Source organism: Maniola jurtina, chromosome 2 (assembly GCF_905333055.1).
Source record: "Maniola jurtina chromosome 2, ilManJurt1.1, whole genome shotgun sequence".
In the NCBI taxonomy this organism is placed as follows: domain Eukaryota; kingdom Metazoa; phylum Arthropoda; class Insecta; order Lepidoptera; family Nymphalidae; genus Maniola; species Maniola jurtina.
This window is the reverse complement of record NC_060030.1, coordinates 7,971,357-7,990,899: the sequence shown is the minus strand read 5'-3', so window position 1 is coordinate 7,990,899 and position 19,543 is coordinate 7,971,357. Positions and strand designations below refer to the sequence as shown.

Below are 19,543 nucleotides of genomic sequence, written 5' to 3'. Positions count from 1 at the left end.
TGCATTAGTAAACCCTTTAATATTGGCCATTCATCAGTGTGAATTTTAGAATAGGTAAATCTTTATCGCATTAATTCTCTTTTTATGTTGTGACTTATGAGTTGTGACCCGTGGCCATAAAGGACTTCCTGTTCTCGCTGAGTTAGAAGTTAGTAGTTAGTACCAGGGTGCTCAAACTTAGTACAAAAGTAGGGAAATGTATTCCGTATTATACTTCAAAACTACATAGTACGCAAAATTCTGCGTTGTAATACTAAAATAACAATATTTTAATTTAGCAGTGTTGTAATCAAGTAATTTAATCTTCAATAGATGGCGGTATGTGGCATCTTGTAAGGTGTACCAGCTCATGAAAAAAAAACTACTAAGGTGATAGCTTTTATAAAAGCTTCATTTTATATTGTCTTTGAGTTAAGCTATCATTTCTGCAGTCAAGTTCATCACAGTGATATATTTTGAGCACCTGAGTTAAGAATCTTGTTCAATGAGTAATTTGTTAGTGGACAAGGACTTTTGTATTTATACAAATGAAAGTGTATTATTTCTAGTGTAACTTGTAGTGTAATCAGCAAAATATTTTAGATAGGTACAATGTAAATGATCAATTTCGTTTTAAGTAAGTATAAAAAATATAAATCATCCTAAAAAATAATTTTGCTTTATTCAAATAAAACGGACGCATAAACTGTTGCCTTATGCATAGTTTTAGTAGTCTAAAACCATCTACGCATTATTTTGTCTTTCTAATGAAACTGGTTTGGAGCATATCGGGTGGATGGTTTCAAAGTCTTTAACGGACGCAAGTAAAACCATTTATTTCTTTTATAAGAAGAAAGAATTCTTAATTTGAATTGAAAGCTTCAACGAAATAATGAATGAGTATTGAGTAATTATTATTATTAATTATCATGTTTTAAGGACATTCAACTTTTAGAAGTAAAAGATTCCCGCCTATAATTTTCCCGCGCACATATTTCTAAATTTTTTAAATGTACGAATTCTCTATGGTGGTTGTTATGGTGTCTCCACACTTGTAATAGTTCAGCAGCAGACAGTAGCTGTAATTACCCAACAAACACAGATCTACATGCATGCGTCTAGCATAACCATTACAATTTAATCTTATTAATTATTTAGTTTATTTAAATTTTACCAAAAAAAAAAAAATTCAATAGATAGGTACATACTTAAGTTTTTGACTAAGAAAAAACATATTGAAATTAAATCCAAGAAAAATAAAACCTGGCTGCACGGTCTACGACCTTTGCCTTTTCTGAAGAGGATAAATTAAAAAAAAACTATTGATATTACCAACTAATTAAATATTTTCAAACATATTATGAAAATAATTATATTTACTGATAACAGTCATTTGTAATCGATACAAAATCAATTAATTACTCATTTCAAAACTCTTGAATTACATTAAATGAATAATAAATAGTACTCACAAAATTGTGGACGTTGAGTAATCTTCACTTCGGAACTGATAAAAATATCCTGAACTCATAACAACTGACTTTATTCCATCGCTATACAATGCATGATGAACTTTAACTTTAATTCTACACTAATAACTTCTTGAAAACATATTAATAAATTCCAATCTTTTCTGCTTCGAATCAATATCGACCGCTTTTCTTGCCGCCATTTTCCCATCTCCCTAATGTCTGTTCTTCTTTTTTTTAATTCAACTCTAGGCAAAGGTTAAATCGCTAACAGTACGTATTACGTACTCTTCGGCCTTCGTGCTTACCTCTGACTTTTTAGAGGTATGTGCATTTTCAGCAATTAGGTAAATATCACTTGCTTTAACGTTGAAGGAAAACATCGTGAGGAAACCTGAGAATTGTTCATAATATTCTCAAAAGGGTGTGAAGTCTGCCAATCCGCATTGGGCTTGCGTGGCAGACTATGGCCTAAGCTCTTCTCATTCTGAGACGAGACCCGTGCTCAGTAGTGGGCCGGCGATGGGTTGATCTAGATTCTAGATGATGATCCTAATGGGAATGATCCTTACGGGAAGGATCTTTCTCATTTATTTAGAAGTTCAGTTCGTTGTTAGATACACTTTGTACTATTTTGGTCTAATAGCGCTTACAGAACCAAATGAACTTGGGTTAGAAAAAAGTATCAATAAGCCCCAAGCGTTTTGGATCGCGTGCTAAGAATAATAATGTCTGGAATGTTTCAACCGTACGCTTTATTGGCCTTTACGTGCAAGTACTGTATGACCATTATGAGTGCACGATATTAATGCTATAATTATACTTTGGGCACCAATCGAATTATACAACGAACATTGCTTAATAAGTTTCGATACGACAAAAATTAACATACATCAATCGTACGTCAGTAATAAAATTGTAAATAATGTGATTATACAAAATGTTTTCATCCACGTGGTAATGTCCATAAATTACTTAATAATATGACTTACGGGTTCTTTACCTCGTTATTAATTGACCACGTCCTCGCTTTCACAGTACATAATATTATAGGTGTTTTAACTTAGCATTTGGTGCATTAGGATTTGATAATAATAATAATAAGTATTATGATATATCATCCTATGGTTGGTAAGTAATAAAATCTCTGAGAAAGTCTGTTACCAGTTTAACCCAACGTTTGCAGTTAAGTACTATCTTGCTGATTGGCCCAAGTGGTATAAATTGACAGTAATGAAGCAAATATGGGCCAGTCTAGGACAGTATGTTGTTACGTTAGGATAATGGCTGCGATTAATATTCATTTCATCGTAAGGGTCCGTAAAAAGAGTGTTTGTCTCTAGGGAAAGATAAACAGGAGAATGTAATTAAATTCCGGGTTTCCCTGATCAGGGGGTCTTTGTTCCCGATAGATCACCCTGCGGTCAAATGACATGGGGGAGAGATTTATTGCAAGCTCGGGGATACAATTTGCTACGTCATTACATCTACTTATAGAGTCCTTTATAATTTCTCCATATATAACGTAGTTAATAAAAACATGCATTAAATTTTTGTTGGTAAATTGGGAAATGCCAAATCAGTTTTTGCTACAAGTATGTTGACAGAATTATTATTTATTAATCAAGAGCAAGATCCCGGAATCGCAGTATAAAGTGCCGTGGGATAGAGTAGGTATGTGGTACTAATACTGTAATACTGAGCCTCCGCTGTCCGTCCATCTATCCGTCTGTCTTTTTATCCGTCCGTCTCTTTGTCAGCGGGCTGTACTATCTCATGAGCGGTAATAGGCAGAGATCTGAAATTTTCAGTGTGTATGTGCTATATCAACAAATAATAAAAAATCAAGATGGCGATTTCAAAATGGCCACCGTGCAAATTAAAAAAAAAACAGTACATCTTGTACGATTATATGGACACGCACGGGACCCTTCGTGTCTGAGTCCGACTCGCACTTGGCCAGTTTTAAAATTATTGAGTCCGTTTAACTAAAGTGAGACGTTTTTCTTATTAATTAAGCACAAAATATTCTAAGTAGGTCACTTATTTTCTGATATAAAATAGTTATTTGAGCTAATTATTTTATATCAGAAAAGAATTATTTTAAATAGGTCGGTCGATACGTTACTTAGAATTGCGATAAGAAGTAAGTTAACTTGAGCTAAATCCATATTTTTGGATTATTTAAATCAGAATTACATTGAACCTGAAAAAAATTCAAAAGAAAAATAAAACCGACTTCAAAAACCACAAACACTAAAAAGTAAAAAATATTTTTTGTTTAGCTACACGTGTAATGTACCTAGGGTATGAAGTCGAGCGAAACAAAATTAGAAATCCAAGAATGAAGCTCGTCCGACTTCAGTCTCTTTCAAACAAAAAAAAAATCCAAATCGGTCCAGGGGTCATAAAAAAAAGATCCCGACGAATTGAGAACCTCCTCCTTTTTTGGAAGTCGGTTAAAAACTGCAAAAATACATGGAATAGATAAAATTGATTGGATTAATAATAGTGTCGATGTAGTTTTGAAAGCATCGTTAATTTGCACTGGAAGGTACCGTTGTGTGCCGAATTCGGACTGGTCACTGCTCTTCCGGCTCTATGCAAGTCTGTCTCGTCAGTCGTCAGGCACAGGAAACCATGTCTAAATAAAACTCAAAGATGACGTTGAAATTGAGAAATTTTACGAATTATTATTTATCTTAGTAATGGATCTGCGTCACAACTCTGACTGCGTTCACTAATATTATACAGTTAAAGTACAATTTTAATAAAAGTTTTGTCGAAATATTTTAATAAATAAACGAATTTTATGATTCTAATGTTAAGTACATTATTAAACTAATAATTTCTTTATTTATTTTGTGCCAATTTAGTTTTTCTTGGTTACCTATAATAATATTAATAGGTAATAGGTATAGTAGGTAAAAGGTATAGTTAGTATAGTATATTTGTAAATATTTATGTGTATTAGTATATAGTATAGGTAATAAAGTTATTTGTAATTTATGTCAGTAGGTAACATTAATTGATTGTTATGATCACTTGTTGATGATTCATAAATCACACACATAATATTACTTACACCTTCCTACATATTTTTTATATCAATAATTTATTTTTGTTTATTTTATGCAAAATATTATTATGTCAATTATTAACAATTCATTTAAATGAATATTTTATTTAAAATTATTTAAATAAAAAATGATTAAGTAGGTATAGAATACAATTATATTAGGTACAATATATTATTTATATAAAAAATATAGTGGAGATAGTTTCGCTATAATCAGGTTTTCCAGTAATATCCATTAATTACATCATCCTATTTCCATTTCTTATTCGTTCACATTTTATTAACTTGTCACGCCTTTGTAAAATATTTCTATCAAGCGCCATTTAATTTTTTAGAAACCAAATCTCTTGCTAAGTTGGTATGTAAATGTTAAAGGCACGCTTGTTATTATACCTACCTACATTTCAGAACGAGTTACACCTACATAGTTATTTGTATACCCGCCTTTTAAAATGCATAACATCTTATTCTTTTAAATTCAGATATTTTTCTAATTCTATAGTTATTATGTAAAGCAATCTTCATCCAAAACTTCATAGGTTAGATACTCAAATGTATCATAGTTAATATTAACTTGATATTTGCTAAACGCATGTTTATTAAATTTCACCACAATGCTTTTTGTCGAGAAAATTCAAAATGAAACAATAACTATATAAAATCTTATTAACTTAAAAAAAAATTAAGATAGAGTCGAATAATAATCATATTTGAAACCAGTATAATATTTTATTCACAGTGAATTTGTAGCACTCCATTGATTAATTAGTAGGTAACGTTTTAATATGATTATGATACTTCTTACCAAAATATGTTCCCAATTAGTATTTCTCACATCGGAAGTTCATTTGCCTCGTTTTGCATAATAAAACGTGTGAATATTTCAAAGTAAAGCGTACCCCGTTATTTGTGAATCAATTAACATCGCCCAGAAGGGTGCCACTAATAAGTTCTAATTGTAATAGGTACCTACTAGGTACGTGGCCAATGCCCGATGCATGTTGTTTGGTATGTATCTGTAATATACTAGGTATACCTATTATGTATGGGTAAGTTTTTTGTTCTCACATTCTAGGACTTCTGGTAGCTCTTAGGAATGCAGGTTTCCACACGATGTTTTCCTTCACCGATAAAGCAAGTAGGTAATATTTAACTGATTAAAACGCACAAAGAGGTGCGTAACCTGCCCGGGATCTAATCCCAGTGGCCAGTACCTAGTACCTACCCGAATAAAACGCCAAAGTTTTAACAACAGAACTAGACTATCGCGTCTTTATAGAAGTAAGGGGAAAAAATTACGATAAACATTATTTAGTTTCTGAAATATTCATCTTTTTGGTTTATGGCAATGCGGTTGTATACATGACTCCGAAACCCTATTCTATGCATCTTCTATTCTAGCTTACACTAGACCAGTTTTTCTAAATTATTCTATTTAGTAAAGAAGTCTATGTCTACATTCAAGCGAAAAATTAAAAGAAGCCGTTGATGGCGCTGCATGAGGAATCGTTTCCCGTGATAAAAAGTAGCCTACTCACTCTCCAGGTCTTTAACTGTAACCATGGTTAAAATTACGTCTACCCGTTGCTTCGTTGCATGTGATTGAAGGAAAAACCAACAAAACACACTTTATAATATGCGTAGTCATTGTTTTTTTTTTTAAGATATTCATTATTTACTATTTAAATTTGCTATGTTTGTTTCTACCACAAGCTGGCTAATGAAGTTTTGTAACAAACCGCATAAAAACAAAGTGTAATGTAACAGAGAAATATAATACCTAACTACTATCGAGGAATGGGTACAATAACCACAATTCTATTGTATTAATGTTTACGTAATAAGTAGGTACACATGGCAAAAACATAAAGTCAAGGATACTAGTGTCGCGATTACCTTCAGCTTCATTGCACGCGTAGGTAGGTAATTATATACTCTGTAGTATATAATATATTATTAGCAAAACCACTGTAGCGAAAACGATAAATATCTAGACCTACTTATTTTAATTTTCTTTACGTGGCTGGCTTAAAAGATAAATCGCAGAAACCTCTGAGAAACGCGTAAGCAACGCGATTTGGCCGGACCCTCTGGGATTAGGTTTTACTCTTACTCGTACGGTCTATATCATGATTCAAGAGTACTTGTAAAAGATTAATTGAATAAAAATATTTTAAATTTTGAATTGTATCAACTTTTACCGATCTCGTCTGCTAAGGTGCGATTTTTTTTTGTTTAGTTACATACTCAGATTAACTAGTTAATGTTGATATTCCCTAGGTTATTGTGTGTTGTGCTTGTGCCTTTTTTTCTTTGCTTTCTTGGATTGGAGAAGTATCTAGCCTATGACATTTTTCAGGTAAAATATTACGACGATTCGTTGCTTCGTTGCTGCGCGATTAAAGGAAAAACGAATAAATTAACAAACCAACAGACAAACACACTTTCGCATTGATAATAAAGAGCGCTTGCGCATCTTTAAGTATCGAACTTGTTGATGTATAGATTACCTAGTTAAAGCCGACACTAACGATTAGTAATACATAGCAAAACTGAAGACACATCGTCTTAAAAAAACTGTGAACTGTTATACTTTGCCTCCAGAGCATCCTCGAAGACCAATTCACTCTCAGGAGCTAGAAAAACCAATATAAGAAAACCCTTAACAAAACAAAACTGTAACAGCTCTTGTTTGATATGAAAATATTGTAGCTAAGGGGCCCTGACCTTAATAAATTCTTATCAGGGGACAAAATTGCACGTGTTAGCTAGAAATAAATAAGAAAAAGTAGAGTGTAACCGTGCCTTTGCAGCGCCCACACTTGTTAACAAAACTGAGATTTATGCGTGACTACGAGGGCGATAGTCGCGCAACTGGCTGAGGAATGTGGCCCGTGTCGTATTGTTGTTGTTTTGACACATTCAAATAAGTCGCTAAATGAAATGCAGGCGTGAATCATAAAAATGTACCTATTATGTTCAGTGATCTATACTGTCAGCTTTCTGAGCGTTCAAAAACTTTAAACTCGAGGGCTTTCAAAATATGTGGGACCTACGACTTATGAGCTTTTTATTTATCAGGTTGTTATATATCATTAATATATGATCCATACTAATATTATAATTATAAATTCGAAAGTGTGTTTGTCTGTACGTCTGTCTGCTAGCTTTTCACGGCCCGATTTGTACAGAGACAGCTTGTATCTCGGAGACGGACATAGCTACTTTTTATCCCGGAAAATCAAAGAATTCCTACGTGATTTTTAAAATCCTAAACTCATGCGAGCGAACCTGGGGGCATCATCTAGTATTAAAAAAATTATACCTATGTGACGAGTTATTAGCAGTTTAGTAGTTCTTTAGACTTCCAAAACAGTTTATATTTAGTTCATAAAAGTTGATTAAGAAACATAAATGAAATAAAATAAAATTATTGATAAATATGTAGGTACCTAGTTTTATTTTTACACATTTAAAAAACTTACATTAGTTGCTTTTAAGCAAAACCAAAAGAAAAAGAAGCCTCTTCTAACAAAGTAATTTTCAGAAAAGAGGCAGCCCTCATTACGGCAGATGTCAGCTGCTGTTAGTTATTACTGTAGTTCACAATACTGTTCGCTATCGAACTGAGAAAACTTCTCAGCACCAATGCTCTAGATCTCAAACGATCATTCTGGGAAATTGCTTCTCTGTGCTATTATGTTGATCAGTCGCCTTTATTATATTTTTCTCAGGCGAAATCATTTGCTCTAGTTTTGTTGTAATGTTTGTTAAGCGACTGTCTTCCTTGATTAATAGAAAGTTGCATATAGGAATTATAGGAGCATAATTATAAGTGATTGACGACTGAATAAAACGTGCTAAACAGATTTGATTTTACATTCTAATTTTGTAGATATCTATTATGATAATATATTATATATAAAATTGTTTCATTAAACATTCCTGAAACAAATATTGCTTTAAGTAGGTAGGTACTTCACAAACGTACATACCTGAAAGATACCTTATATTCAAATAGACACACTATGTATGAATTTTAAGTTAGTTATTGTAAAAGTGATACCTATATCGGAAATAATATATCATTATGTAGATATATAGAATCGGTTTGATATCATGTTCCTGCAATAAAACAAATCGGAAGAGAATGTCGACGTGCCACTTAATTTACAATTTTGTATAAAAAGAGCTCTCATATCAATACTTTTGATTATTTTTATCGAAAAAATGGTAACGGGTATATTTTATATAAAATATATAAAGGGCGCTTCCTAAACAAATTTATTTTTTACATTAGTAATGTCGCAATAAAGTTGATATAAATCTCTATTGCTATCGAATAACCTATTCGTGAGTTTACTCTATCATAAATTATAATCTGATTCTGATAATAGAGATTTATTAGCAGTAGGTACCTACAATTTCCTTGTTATACAATTATAAGTAGGTAGATAATAGGTACCTATTCCGTGAGAATATGTTGAAATTCATTATTCAATATATTTATATTATCTAGGAGAGTATTTTTATACTCTCGGTAACATTAAATTACATAAAATTAACAGATAGTACGAAAATTAAATATCATGGTAATACATTTGGAGTAGCGTTATGTAGTTATAACTTACATGTACTTAGATATAAACCATTCCTATTTTTTTTTAACTAATAAGTTTCCTTAAACAAAAGAAAATGAACCTAGCTAGGCACTAAAGAGAAATATAAAGTTTGTATTTAGTGCCTATAAATGAAACTTTGTAGGTACCTAGTACCTACTTTTACTTACTTCCCATAGCCTAATCATCCTAGTTATCCTATCCTAGGTATCCTATCAGGGAATCCTAGTTTGGGGGCCAGGAACATTGCTTGTCATTACCATGGTTTACTTAGTATACAATCTTTTATTAAATAAAGTTTTATTTTATTTTTTAACGTCGTCTATATTAAACGGCGTGTAAGTAAAGAATTATACGATTGGGCGTCCAATCAATAGATGATACTTATAAACGTTAGTTTGTTTAGAATGAATGTAGGATAAGAATTTCGTAAAAGTAAAAGTAGGTGCCTATCTATACGCGTGTATCGTGTTATTTAGTCTTTAGTAGGTACCGTATCGTGATAAGAAAGTGAAGAAGATTACAAGTTATAGCCTGTAATAGTGATCACTATTAAAAAAGCTTTCTTCTTGAATGTTTACAAGATTTCGCCGAAAATTTTATTAGTCGCGCTTTATTGGCCAAAAATATTTATAAAGTTTTAGAAAAATTAAGTTGAAACTCGTAATGTCTGGAAAAGTATGCGTAGAGTAGCAGATAAGAATTATTTCAATCTATATACCACGAGGCAGGAAAAGGAAGCCCAAATGAATATTACTACCTTACTATAGTATTTTGACGCCTGGGGAAGGAAAGTCCAAATAAGAGAATGTAACTATGTATATTATGTACCTACTACCTACTTACTTTCTAAATAGTTAACAATTATAATATTAGTCTTCTACTAAGATCGAACGATTTTATTTTTCCGCATTGTAATTTATGATTACAGCTATTATAAATCTGAACGTGTATATTTGCTGTCTGATAGGTTTTCATAGCCCATCTAATCATCCGATTCTGACAAAATTTTGTACAGAGATATTTAACTTGCAAGCCAGGCTACTTTTTGTCATAGAGAATCCCATTCCCATGGGATTTTTACAAACTTAAATCCACGTGGACGAATTCGCGAGCATCCCGGAGATGGATATAGGTAACACTTTATCCCGGAAAATCAAAGTTCCTACGAGATTTTCAAAAAACAAAAATGTACGCAGACGAAGCCGCGAGCTAATTTATGTAGGTAGGTAGTACTAAATTATGTTATTTCTAGCAACTGCATTTCCTCACTTTTTCAAAGGACGTAAAATTGAGTACTGGTAACAAGACTACTACGTTTTGTAATTTTGTTAGTTACTTATAGTTAAAAGGCTTACACAAAGAGTGTTATTGTGAAGTGCCGGTCCAGAAATTTTTCTATTCAGCGCTGTCGTTGACCGCCCTCTCATGTATCTCGACGATGTAGGTATAAAGAAGCCATTGTCCCCATGTCGGCTTCATTATCTGACGTGGGAGACCTAACATATTTATTTTCTCGTATCCATCTAGGTTTATCATCCAATCTTGTTTTATGCGACCAATGTAATAATGTTTCTCTTTTCCTTGTAGGTATACATTATTGTACAATGGAATTACGTAAAATACCTAAATAGGCATGTAGAGTTTTTCTTCACATTTTCGCACAAACTTTTCATTTTCCTTGATATAATTCATACTAATATTATAAATGCGAAAGTGTATCTGTCTTTTTGCTAGTTCTTCACGGTCCATCCGTTTAACCAATTTTGTTTGGTACACACTCACAGAGATAGCTTGCATCTCAGAAATAAGATAGATTTGACATAGGTTTTTGGCCCAGAAAATCCACGGGATTCTTAAAAAACCTAAATCCACGTGAACCAATTCGCGGGTATTATCTATTTGATACGGCGATAGCTTGCATCCTGGAAAGGGGCAGTTCCTTATTATCCTAGAAAATTAAAGAGTTCTCACTCCAATAAAAAACCGATCACGTACGAGTCGGATTCGCACACGAAGGGTTCCGTACCACAAACAGACAAACTGAAGGACAGACAGTTCCGGTACGGAACCCTAAAGACTAAATCCACACAGACGAAGTGACGGGCATCATCTAGTATAGAAAAATTTGCTGTTCTATTATTCAATATCGGCATGATAATTTTATTATTTATATACTGTTAAATTTTTTTCCTTTTTCGTTGAACACCATTCAAAAAGAAAATACTCTTTCCTCTCATTTTAACGAGATTTAAAGCCTTATTTTGACAAATGGAAGGTAATTCAATTAATATGTAATCCTGTCCATACTGCAGCACGTTGCCAGATTGCCGTAGTAAATAAATTATGATGCCCATGATCTTAACCTCGTCGTCCAGTTTTAGGTATCTACTCTAACATAATTTAAGTTCGGTACTCTAAAAACGAAGGAATGTATATATCTGCATGGGTGGTTTGTCTGTTTGAACTAAAGTCGTAAATCAGGAACACGTAAATTTATCTTCATAGCTTGTTGATTTTGACGCAAGTCAAAAATATAAAGGCAGACCAAGCTAGTTTTGTAAATAAATGGTTTCCTTGAATTGAAAAACTGGGCTCTTTGAAATCTGTTTATTTACACCCTTTTGACACTTTGTTTTTCCACACATCTATGTAATGGCTTTAGGTGCAGTGCACACCGGCAGAGTGGAGTGTTGTGAAGGCGCGGCATCTTTCCTGATAACGCGATAACAACTCAAACTATAATGCATCTAAATTTTAAAAAAAACTACTCCGTCTATATACGATAATCCTTACTTTCACGCGTAGTTTATTGCAAAGAAAGTTCAAACTTCCACACTGCTTTACAAGCTGCTGAAGTTTTGCCGATTTTTTCTCCTCAGTATAATATACTTTCTGCTTTGTTTTTCTGCATGCTAAATTGGGTAGGTCTATACCTACCACTATACTATCTACCAGTTACCACAAGGAGTTGGCACAGTCATTTAAATACAAGACTGTTATGTAAACATTGAAGTACAATAAACTACTATAGCTAGAGAAGGTATGCAGCCTACACGGGATATATTATTGGCTTTGCTGTTTAGCTTCGTGACTTGTAAAATAACGTGAAAGGTTGCAGAATGTAGATTCATGTCAAATATGTTGTCGGCTGTTATAGATCAAGGACTTTTGAATAGCTGGATAACGCCATACCAAACCAATAACAAGGTTTATCATTATTTTATTCACAATTTTCGTGTTTTTTCTAAATTATATTTACTATTAATTACTATTTACTCGATTTCTTCTTTACATATATCCGAAGAATATTTTTTTCTTAAATCAAACATCCTACCTAGCAAGACATTTTCCAAGCAATCTGCATATTATCTGTTTGGCATCTGGTCGATCCCCTATTATTCGGCATATTCCCATCCATGGAAATCTTTAAAATTTAATAATAATGTATCACTATAATTTTGTATCGTTTCTTTATTAATCAGCCATTTTAGTTTAAATTCCGTCAAATTCTTGAAGTGGATCGACGCTTTTACGAAAGACGGTGTCTTTGAAAAATGGGGAACTTCATTTCTTCATTTGTATGAATAGGTACAAAAAAACAGTAACTTAAGTAGATATTAGAATGTTAAACAAAACATAGCCTATCTACCTGTTCCTAAGAGAAACCTAAATGCAAAAATGAAATTCAAAACGATTATAATAATCGTTCCAGGATGTAACGCTCTCTAAGCTGCTTAATAAGAATAATATAACTGTTTGGCTTATACGTTTAACCCACACATTACCTTATTGGTAATCATGTTCGCCTGTGGTAATGACCTAACGCCTTCGTTGGAAGGAGGACATGATAAACTTTTGGTAAGGATGTTCGTTATATTAGATGCGGGTGAGTCAGAGTGGATTAACGTCATTAGCATAAAAACGTTATTTTAAATTGCTATCAACAATCACACTGACTAGTTTATTAATTACAACGGCGATAACCTATTTCTGAAGAACAGGTTGTTCTATCATCAGAATCTATTTATTATTTTAACCTAGATATCTAGACTTGTTACTTTTACATGGTTACCACTTGATCAACGTGGTCCGTTAAGTATGAAACAGTAGCGCTCTCGTTTGACGACTTATCTAAGCAGTACAAATGTGGTACAAGTTATTCGATTATTAGCTAGGTCAATTCAAGTGATAACATTTTTGGTATCGGGAAAAATAGGGCCAATGCAAATCGGCAGACCGACCTCGGAGTATTTATCTCAGCAGTTTTTTCTCTGCGGTCTCCGAGCAATGAAATCTTATTTCAATTGGATAAGTATGTAGTAAATATCTATAAAACATGAATTCGGACATTAAAAACAAAAAGCCTTGATTTTTCATGGTCATTTAAAGATTTGCATTTCGCCCTTACTGAACCCCAACTATTTGTAGTTACATAGGTATACTTTCTACATGATTGTCGTACTTAGTCCTTTATATTTGTAGTTCTACAAAATGATAACAATCGACATTTAAGATTTCTCTTACACCTTTACTCTTGACCCGTTTTATAGTATTCTCATGTTAAACCATTAGATTATGTAAGCGGTTACACAATCCGCAAGACATCATTTGCACAACAAAGGGTGTTATAACAATACGAATGGATTAATCGTCTAATGGATTGATATGCGTTACAATAGGCACCGCAATATGCATGCCGTATAGGTAATAAACCGACACCCTCGTTGGATGAATGCACTACAAACAGACAGACATATTACAATCGAAATCAGAGGAGAATGGCCTTTATGCTCTCGGAAATAGGATGAGGGTGAACGTAGACGGGATTTTGGTACAATTGTCTAGCGGAGTGTGGCGAGTGACTACGTGGGGCCGAAAGTAAGGGGACGGAGCACCCCAGTGCAATGCACAGCTAACTGTGTTTTTTTAAGCATTTAGTTATGAACTTTCCAGCTGACTGAAGAATACGTTAAATTTTATCATTAGTAAGTATCTACTACCTACTTAGAGATTTGAATAGGTAACTGAAAAAAATAAGTGCATTTATAGGCTTCACTTCACTGTGCCTAAATAAATAAAACCATTAAAATCAATTTACTAATATTATAAACAACTGCGGTAAATTCATGTAGACTGTACTAAATTCTATTTTTAAGAATTCTATTATATATTTAAATTTCAATGACTCCACATTGAAATTTAAAAATACGCCTGTATGCCCATCGCTGTACATAATGTATATCAGTTAGTAGGTAGTAGGTATTTTCGTTACTAATTAATTCAAAAAACACATGCTCATTTTTAAATCATAAAAAACACTCTGTTTCCAAACTTTACAGATGTGATCTCATATACTATTCCATAGACATACGAGATTGTAAAGTCGTTACATTCAAAATGAAACCGTCTCAAAGTTTAAAGTAAAATAACTAATGGTTTACAGATTAAATTATTTTCATGTTTACAGATTAAATTAAGAAGTTTGTTTAGTTAGTTATTTAAAATTACTATTACATATAAAAGTTCAACATACCAAATAAAGACTCGATTTTGGGAATCGCAGAAATCCGAAAAAAAAACCGCACACTTCAGGAGCAATTTCTGTTTTTCAATTCATTGATTTAACTTCGTATGGACCACAAATGCACTCAAGTTTACGGGTATCGATCCTCAACAGATGCACACAATAACACAGCCGGCGTCAGTACGTTCGGCGCCGCCAACGGTTGAATTAATACTAACATAACCTTAAAAGTTACGCAGGCCGTTGTTAAGAAATTGTTTATACTCAGTATAATTATACGTTCATAAAATAGGGTTCTGTTGTGGCTAAGACTAAATTTATTATGAGATATGACTCACTGAATAAGGACAACTGTGTCTTGAATTAACATAGACTCGGTATTAGGATACCATATTTTTATATTTATCCTAGTAACTTGTAGACTGGAGTCGATGTATGTATACGATTGGTTGAAGTTGGAAATAAAGTATTCATAAATATACGATACCTACTGTAGTAAAGAGCAACTGCCGAGTTTCTTTCTGGTTCTTCTCGGTAGGAAAGAAATTTTGATTTCAGAACCAGTAGCGGTACCTAATACTTTTCACGATTCAAAAGCACTTGTAAAAGTTTATTTGAATGAAAACTCATCCTATTCTATTCTCAAAATTTTAACGATTTCCTGGATTGGTTGGTTGTAGGTTTTCACTATTTGCAGGAGTTTCTTATTTTTGAAAAAGATTTTTATGATAATAATGTATTGAAACGGTCTATAAATAAATATTGTAGATATTGACTTTTGTATTGCTCTAATAAATAGTAAACATCTTTCACGTGCACACTATCCCTTTTTAAATATACATAATAATGCCCCAGTTATACTCTCTAATTACTCTGTAAACTTTGGTCAAGTTGAAAATACAAACTTTTCGTCTTAAAAATATTATGTGTACTTACCTATATAGTTTTTTTCAGTTTCATTTCAATACGTGAAATTAAACGTAAGATGTTAAAGTAACAGGTAGGAACTCAAGAACGTTTTGCTTTTGTCTATTAGAAAAAAAAGCTGTTACCGGTACGTACCTGCGCCTCGTCTCCCAGGGGTCTTTTATCACTCAAAGAACCGCTTAAGGGAATGAATGATTTTAAACAGCCCCAACAAAAACCTGCTTTGAATTCCTTGCCACTTGTATTGAGAAGACACTGTTTGGTTTCGAATACATTTGTTGGTCCTTGTTAACACTTTGCTATGACTTTTTACAGTTAAAGCATGAATGACCACTTTTAACATTTGATTCTAAGTTAGAAAAAGTATAAGTAAAGTACCTATCTACCATTTACTTGAAGTGAAGTGATCTATGATTATAGATAAGTTAAATATAGATTGCTTCTCTCATTTTCTTTTCCCGCCGCGCCTGTCTGAAAATATACTAGGTACCTATCGGATTTCTACTTTTTAAAAATTGTAGGTATACGAGCTTGGGCTTAACTTAATAAATTCATGTCGACTACAGTCTGGCGCCCCTTCTGGCGTCTGCAAGGCTACCCTTAACATTTCTATTATGAGATGCCTTTTATTTGGGACTAGGGCTTATATTGAAGCTTGTTTTCAGTCTTATCGATTTCATCTCGTTCCATCTCCATGTTTTATATCAATATTTTATCAGACATCTGCTGATGTTTGTTTTCGTTTACTTTTTACAATCGTACGTACATTACACGGTACACCTAGGTAACGTAGGTATGTATTATATTATTACATAAATTATGCTGCTTGCATTACTTGAAGCGTGGATTTATGGTTTTCGGAACAAAAAGTATAGATGGTCTTGTCTTGTGAACCTGTAATGTAAATAGAGTACTAACTTATTCGTACCAGATATTAACTTCTAATATTTACCTGGGTATTAAGTGGGTATACTCTGTGACACCGGTTCAGCTGGTCAAGGAATGTATGATCGATCTGATACAAGTATAAGCCAGTTTGGCCTACAAACTGTATATGGTGTTTGTCAAGTCCATAAACGAGGGGTATGAGTGACATCGTTCGTGGGTCGGTTAGCGGCGCGTGTTTCCTGCGCGTGCGTCGGCACATTATGGCGCTGGTCTGGAAGGGGCAGGCGCACGACTTAAAATGTGGTTAGGTGTATTGCACCATTGTAAAACATACAGGTTGAGTAACATAATTACAGTATATTTCAAAAAGTTCAATTATCTTCTTATAGTAAGTACAGCTGTTTCTACCTTCCTACTAAACATTTATGGCATAGAATAAAAAATATAATTTTCTTTTAAACATAAATATGTTATAGCGACAATAAAAATACACACTCCATCTAAATTTTAACTCACTGTCTCTACCTATTATGCTCATGAGATACAGCCCGTTGAAAGACAGACGGACGGACAGTGAAAGCTTCGTAATAGGGTCTCGTTAGCCATTCAGGGTACGAAACCTCAAAAAGCAATATTCGAAGTGCATTACTGATTTGGCATGAACAAATGTCAAAAATAACAAAAGGAGTTTTCCAAGTTTTTCACGAACGCGCTGCACATGTACCTACTGGAAAATGGATCTGTGACCGTCTACTAAAGAAAACGGCATAGATCACAGGCCGTATAGCAGCAGCTGTACAGCCTGTGACTGTATAAGTACTTATGGCCTCGGAAAACAAAAAAATTGTGTATTCTGAGCTTACAGCATTCACAATTTGTTTTCGTTGCCGTTGTTACGGGCTGCCATTTTTTGAAGCACGAGGATTTCAAAAGATACGTAAACCCCGCGCCAATAATATCTTTGTAGTATGTGTCACACACAATCGTATGAGTTTGTCTTCGCTTTTTATAATACAATAAGAGCTTTGTCTGCCTTGCCTGGGGGCCCCGAGTTCACTCCAGTGGAATTAGGTATTTAAAATCCCGTGGAAATTCTTTGATTTTCCGAATGAATAATTAATTATTATTATTAAAAGTATTCTATATCAGTTTCCAATATGAAAGCCAGGTCTGCCTAATAATTTTTGTTCCTATACATCGGTCTGCGCTTGAGCCATGTAAAGGTGAAATTACAAGTCATGAAAGGACAGACAGGCACATGTTTGCATTTATAATATAAATTAGTATGGATAAAGTATTAAAAATGAAGTAGATATTAGTAATAAAGTACTTAGTAAGTTAGTCGTTTTATGAGCACCCTGTAATAGTTTAATATGCGTAGTTAAACTATTACAATACGCGTTACAGCCTGTTGATATACTGTGGACAAATATTTACCAACTACTGTGTCGAAGGTATTTTTGGTTTTATAAAATAGACTTTTCCTACCTGCGTTAAACAAAGAAAATAGTGATATTAACTTTTTGTTGCAAACACGACGATATTAACAATTTTATCTAATACTAGATGTTGCTCGGGACTCCGCCCGCGTGTATTTTTTTTAAAATCCCGTGGGAACTCTTTGCTTTACCGGGGTGAAAAGTTGCCGAAGTCAATTTCAGGGCGTTATTATTAGGGCATTACCTCTGTGCCAAATTTCATACAAGTCGGTTAAACAGATGGGCCTTTTAGAATCCCGTGGGAACTGTTTGATTTTCCGGGATAAAAAGTAGCCGTCCGTCCCCGGGATGTAAGCTAACTCCTTACCAAAACATAACAGACAGGCAGACAGACAGACACACTTTCGCATTTATAATATTGGTATGGATTGTGAAAAGCAATGATTGTCGATTTTTCTTTATACACTAGTATAGTAAACATTAATTAAATGTTAGTTATGTGAACTTGAATACATAAAACTGAAGTTTAACCGTGCGGTAGTTACGGCTGGCTGCGTTGTTCAGTAGCCGTTGCGAATCATAATAACAGTTCACACAACGGACTCGCAACTCAGATATCAAAATAATAGTATGTGTTTCATTTTGTAATTTTTTTTTACTTTACTTCCGCCTAATTATTGTTTATTGACCTCTGAAAGATCGCAGGAAGATCTCGAAAGGTATTTATTTAAAAATATTTTTTTTGCACAAAGTAGGTTGGTGGAAAATCGTGGACCTTCACCCAACCCACCATCCATCCATACTCACAGCTCGCCACACATACTCCATCATACTTATATGATTAAGCGTTTGATCTCATACTATTTTCATTTGAAAAGTGGTATTTTAAAAACGTAAAATTTTTGCGGTGTCTGTGTTCGTTTCTGTTTTGCTTTAGAAAAGATTCGGTAAAAAATTTGGCCTTAATAACCCTGGGGCCCTCCCTCGAAATCAATTTCTGACTACGTTTAGTACGTTCGCACGATACTTGGTTATGCCTTTCCCTTTCAGTAATAAGACGATCAAAAGTCACGTGGCCTATGGTATTATCTCAATAAAAGTACCTAACAGCAATCATCTCAAAGAAATACCTTTCATCACGACACTAGGAAAGTATTATCCATCCAAACATCGAGCTCAAGGCACCTCATCACCATACTACTTGAACACCCGTTCATTACACCTTCCGTGCTCATGAGAGTTGTTGCTACAACAAAGGGTTTGCTATATAAACATCTTCGAGTTCAAGTTCTAAGAAAAGCACGCCTTTTGCCACTCCCAAGCCCCGTGGAATGTAAATAATACAATACACGCAACTATTATTTACTAGATGAAGCCCGCGACTTTGTCCGCGTGGATTTAAATTTCTAAAAATCCTGTGGGAACTCTTAAATTTTCGGGGATAAAACTTAACCTTAGTTCGTCTCTGGGATGCAAGCTCTGTACCAAACATCTAAACCGGTTAAACAGATGGACCTTTGATTTTCTTTCTTGCGCTCTTTGATTTTCCGCTATAAAAATAGCCTGTCTGCCCCGTGCTTCAAGTTATCTACGTACCAAATTTTGTCATGATCGGC

At 33.7% G+C, this 19,543-nt stretch overlaps 1 protein-coding gene across 4 annotated transcripts in view; it reads right to left on the bottom strand.

The window, feature by feature from the left end:
- Nucleotides 1-14,915, bottom strand: part of LOC123872003 (serine/arginine repetitive matrix protein 1-like) — a 39,835-nt gene extending 24,920 nt beyond the window's left edge. For 3 of the 4 annotated variants that reach the window (XR_006797395.1, XR_006797396.1, XM_045916111.1), the window contains exon 1: nucleotides 14,683-14,911. The gene's annotated coding sequence lies outside the window, so the exon portion shown is untranslated. Of the gene's footprint in view, nucleotides 1-14,682 lie in introns of all 4 variants that reach the window. The other variant, XM_045916127.1, reaches the window with a different exon arrangement.
- Nucleotides 14,916-19,543: the final 4,628 nt, after the last annotated feature.